The sequence below is a fragment of the Hyposmocoma kahamanoa genome, unplaced genomic scaffold (assembly GCF_003589595.1).
Source record: "Hyposmocoma kahamanoa isolate Upper Pololo Valley unplaced genomic scaffold, ASM358959v1 202, whole genome shotgun sequence".
Lineage (NCBI taxonomy): Eukaryota > Metazoa > Arthropoda > Insecta > Lepidoptera > Cosmopterigidae > Hyposmocoma > Hyposmocoma kahamanoa.
Window position 1 is genome coordinate 705,741 of NW_020653726.1, and position 6,054 is coordinate 711,794.

Sequence of the window (6,054 nt, forward strand, 5' to 3'; positions counted from 1 at the left end):
TACGAAACTCTTCATCACTGTATAAAGCAAACGGATTTTCTCTCTTTTTAAATGTTTTTACTTTTCTCGTGCCATCTATTTGATTTATTATATTATTAATTTGTTCCACTTCCTCAATTGACCTTATGGACATCATTGTAAGAAAAATTATACCAATTTTTGTTTAAAAGTAAAACCTTTGAGAAAACAACTTTAGCACACCAGGCATGAGATTTAGAGGTTATACCGAACTTATACTAGGGTAAGGGTCGGTTTAAGTGTTGTTAGAACCGTTACCCCAACGTTATGCCTAGTATAAGTTATTCCGAATTTATTAGTAGACATTTTGCTTATTCTTAGTTTATGCTAGGTATAACATTTTATTCTACGTTTATTTGTAAGGCAGTAAGAGTCTATACAACTTCAAATAGCTTTGGTTGGTTCCATATAATAGCGTTAAGTGTTGAATTAATCACAAAACAGAAACTTACCTCGAAATTTTACAAGAACACCGCTGTATTAAATAAGTACTTTACATGTACCAATGTTATTTTTTAAACTTATCAACTGGACTAAATAGAACACGTATAACAATATACGATATACATTTTTCATATGGCTTTTCGTTTGTATAAAAATAAATTCTGAAATAAAGCCAGTGACCCTGCCGCTCGACCCAAGCAAAATGTACCGTATTAGTACGGGAAAAAATTGAATTCGTGCTGACGTAATATCGACTCTTAAATATGAGGTGTAAAATAGCATTGGTATGTGCCACTTTGAAGAATAGAGAGAGTCAGTGCCATCAGAAATAGATTTCAATATCGCAACTGGCTGTATACTCACGCTTACCATTAGACGTACGGCCTTGTTTACTAGATGGAATACAATAAAAAAAATTATTATTCTTGTTATTTTATGTTCACTGCCTCTATTGTTTTTGGAACGTAACGACTGTTATGGACAAGAGGTATGTTTATTTATCTATCTGCTTGTGAAATAGTGACCATACATATACCGGCACAATTATAAGAACAAAAAGACAGTGACAAGTAAAACTCAACCTTTCTTAATAAAAATCGAAATCAAAATGGAATACATTTTTTAGACTTTGTGATAAAGCGGAAACGGTTGAAAACTTAAAAATTGTTGCAACATCAACATTAATTAAATGAAAGTACGAACAAAAAATCAACTTTGAACTATTCGACAAACTTGTGTTAGAAAGTAATTGAAATAATAAAAACAATTATAGTCGGCGCTTTTGTTTTAATAACAGACTAGGATAAACAGGTCAGTCTTTTTTTAATAAAGACTACATTTATTTTAGACTAGATTTAGCTGGTGCTCTGCTAAATATGCGTAAAATAAAGTATAGCATACAAAATAGCAGAATGTAGAATTTAAATCTGATATGTAAAGTCGAGCATGATGTTATCTAGAGTTATAAAAATAAACTATAAAAAACCTTTATGAATTTATGAAATTGGCCGGAAAGTGGGTACACACAATCATAATTAATTAGTAGAACTCCTTGTGATAGAATTCGTCCAAGGAAAAAATTGCTACCTTCCCTATTTTGCCGCCATGCAGTAATGTGAGTATTGAAGGATAAGGGTGCTGGTCAAATTACAGGAACAAGGGACTTTTCAACTTATGTGACATCTGTCACATAAGTTGAAAAGCATATTTAACATATTTAACACAGCATATGAAATTATTGACCCGTAACAGCTCTGCGTCTGCTCTGATCACTGAATATTGTGTTAAATGAGCTGTAGACAAAGTTACACGAAATTTCAAAATACATTGTTTAAAATTGTGCATCGAATACTAGCACGCCCTATTTTTCAAGTCAGGCGTGTAGCTTACCATCAGGCGTACGACTTGTTGGTCACGTCACTTGATATTATTATATATAAAAAAATGATTGAAATTCAATTATACCACATTTGACAAGACTGCTCCAAAGTCCAAACTGTAAAGCTGTATAGTATGTTTTTGACTTAGTCTACTTACAGCATTTGAGAATCGTTGACGTGCTTGATGAGGGCAGTGCATTAAACATAATCTTCGTAGCGGTAGAACTATTTGTGAAATAAGTCGTCCAGGGAAGTACTGCCACCTTACCTCTTTAGGTAAGACTGCTGGTGAAGTTACAGGCACATGGTACTCATTAACTGCCTCTGTGGCCGAACGATTACCATGCTGGTCTGCATGCCGGCTGGGAGAAATAATTATACAGACTATATTTATTTCTCTCGTAAGTTTGGGTATAATTTGTGGTTGTCTATGTGCTTGTTCATGGCACCCGCGAAACACAGTTTCCCTAGTGCGGAGATATGAGTATATGTGCGTTATTATTATATTAATTTACGTCTCAGGATGATGGGTGCAGATATGGTCAAGCGTGTCGCTTACCATCACGTTCACGACTAGTTCGTCCCGTCACTTGATATTATAAAAAAACCTGAAAACTACACAAATAAATATATGTTCCATTAATTCAGTTTCGCCTAAGTAGGTATGAACATTTTCCATACAAAAACGATTTTGATACGCAATTTTAAGTTTCTGTCAGCAAGTACCTATAACTTTTGAAGTTACGTACGTTTGTGAATATTTATTAGAAATTAACGGTACAGGAAAACACTGTGATGAAATCTACATGTGTTCCTTTGGAAAACGTTTGAAGTCTTCAGCCCGCATAGGCAGAGGGTTAGCAGCTTATAACCTAAACCATCTGCTTAGAGGAGAGCCCAGTAATGGAGTGTATAATGGGTTATTATGGGTTTAACTAAGATAAACGATTGTTTTATTGGGTACTTTATACGTTTTTACAATGAGATTCCGGAGCATATATCGCACATAGCCTGCGTTCACCCCATACCCAAGAAGGGTGAAAGTACAGACCCGTCCAACTATCGGCCTATAGCGATAAGATAACCTCTTTGCTCACCAAGGTGATGGAGTGTGTGGTAAACAACCAGCTCTTAGATTACCTCGAGGATCGCCAACTTATTAACGACCGCCAGTACGGCCTGGATGATCTTCTTGCATATCTCGCGCATCAATGGGCAGCTGCCATCGAGAGCAAGGGGGAAGCAATGGCCGTGAGCTTAGACATCACTAAGGCTTTTGATCGGGTCTGGCACAAGGCACTTCTGTCGAAGCTACCATCTTACGGGCTTCCAAAAGGGCTGTGCACTTGGATCGCCAGCTTCCTGTCTGAGCGGAGCATAAAAGTCGCTGTCGACGGATTGTGCTCGGACACCATGCTCATCAACGCCGGCGTTCCGCAAGGATCTGTGCTATCACCAATTCTGTTCATCCTGCATATCAATGATATGTTATTAGCTAGTAACATTCATTGCTATGCGGATGATAGTACCGGTGATGCCTGTTATACAGGTCCCACAAATATGCCCCACCAACAAGTGAAACAAAACAGACTGCAACTTGTGTCCAAAATCGAGACTTCATTGGAGCAGGTCTCAGAATGGGGCCAACAGAATTTAGTAAAATTTAACCCCGCAAAGATACAAGTGTGCGCGTTTAAAGCTAAAAAATCCCCATTCGTAATAGCGCCAAAGTTCCAGAACACTGCCCTTACCATCTCAAAGAGTATTGGAATACTTGGACTCGACATCATGAGCGAAGTCCAGTTCCGGAGTCATTTGGAGAGCAAAGCTAAACTGGCTTCAAAAAAGCTCGGAGTGCTCAATAGAGCGAAGCAGTAATTCTCTCCAGGTCACCGACTTTTGTTATATAAAACACAAGTACGGCGTCATATGGAGTATTGCTCGCATCTCTGGGCAGGAGCTCCCAAATACCAGCTTGATCCATTTGACTCTATCTAACGTAGGGCTGTTCGTATTATCGATGATCCCAAACTCACAGACGGTATGGAGCCCCTTAGCTTACGGAGAGACGTTGGCTCTCTGTGTGTGTTCTACCGTCTTTATAATGGGGTGTGCTCTCAGGAACTTTTCGAACTAGTGCCACCGTCTCGTTTCTACCATCGCACCTCCCGCCAAATTAGTAGAGTCCATACCCACATCTTAGATGCCTGACATTGTAAGACCATACGGGCATCTCGTTCGTTCCTTCCTTGAACCTGCAAGATGTGGCATGATCTTCCTCCTGAAGTGTTCCCTTTGCGCTATGACATGGGGTTCTTCAAAAAGCGTGTTTACAGGGCTCTCAAAGGCTAGCAACGCATAGGCAGCTCATCTGATGTTGCAAATGTCCATGGGCGACGATGACCACCTCCCATCAAGTGGCTCGTCGGCTCGTTTGCCTCCTTCTTTACATAAAAAAAATCTTAACTAACATAGTATTATCTCAAAACTGCTTTAAATTATTTATTTAATATTACCTATTTAATTTCAAAGCAACAGTGTTATCCTGTAACTTTGAAATTAAATCTTATACGAATGACATACAAGTATAGCGAAATTTTAAACATAAATTATTAATGTAACGCAATTTTGAGATAAAAAATAATATGACGCAATTTTTGAGATAGTACTATGTTAGTTGTCAAGTGCGATAATTGAAAAGTCATATTACAAAATTGTAGACTACGTGTTAGATAAAGATGTATGGAAAGACAACATGAATCTAGATTCCACACAAATGTGATTCAAAATATTTCTATAGCATTTAAGTTTATTTGAAAAGAGCAATCCCTAGAGTTTGTTGCTCACTTCACAGGGAAGTTGGCACAGTTCAGAGGCGTCGGCCTCTTTCGGTGGGTCGATCTCCACTCGTGGAGACGAGCGGGTCCTGAGGTTGGATATAATCCTCGGATGTCAAAATCGGGTGAGCTGCTTCAGATGGGGGTTTCTCAACCATTATCAGCAGCTGGTGTCTGGTCAGGTGGGGCTTCCTCGGGCCCAAGTAAGTCCCTTGGAAGCAGTTTCTGGTCTGTGAGCAGGGTGTTGGGCTCGGTGTGGTGCCAGTCCCTGTATATGGCTATATAGGGATTGTCCGGCGTTCCGGAACATGGTCTTGGCCAGGCGATCCACGAAGCTGTCGAGGCTCTCCATGCTCAAGCCCCATTGGATGACGTCATTTTTCACATATCGTGAGGCGTCTGTAATGCACCGCAAGGTCAGCGACTGTTGGGCTCTGAGTCGCTACCTGTTGCACTCTCCTACCAGCGCAGTGAACGAGTAGTAGCTTAAAAAATGACGTTTTAAGTGTAAAGAGTTTTACCTATGGAATAAATGATTATATGACTTCGACTTTGACTATCATATTTTGGTCTGAGCATTGTGTATGTAACGAACATACTATACTATATAAAATAGGATCGAACAGTGCCTAATAATACCTTGTGTGTACTATTTCCGTCTCTCATAACGCTATTGTTCGTACACTAAAGTATCAATTAGTTCTAGGCGTCTATATAAATGAATAGTTGTACAATCTATTGTTACAATTTAATTTTGCCTAGTGGGTTACTGACCTGTTTTCATTTGAACAAAACCACAAAAAATATGTGTAATGTTTTATCCCCTTTTTAATGCAGCTTACTTATAGAAAAAAAGAACAAAAATGTTTACATTTATTTAGGTACTAGAAAAGAAAAAAAATTAAATTTAAAAACACAGATTATTTATATACATAAATAAGCTTACATAACGAAGAAAGCTTGAAAGACGCTCTTAGTAAACCTTTTTTATAAATAGTGGTTTTTGTAACGTACCTTTTGAATGGTGAACAATTTCATACATGATTGAATGGCGTTTGTTACACCGATAAAAGCCTAGCTTTCTTTTAATACTTTTATGCAAATTTTATTTTTATATCTTTTGTTTCATAGCTTTGCATTAATTCCTACTGTTGGGTAGCAAATTCAAAATATTTACAATACATCGTTACTGCAGATATCGCATATCAAACTTTATCGTATACATAATATTCTTACGCTTATGGCAGCAAATATATTCTACAGTTTTACCTTAACCGTGACGTCTAATTCCTCGGATATCCAGTCTCGTATAATACTTTCTTAAAGGTGTAGCGCTGCACGTATAATTTCCTAAACGTCTAGTAGCTATATGTCCG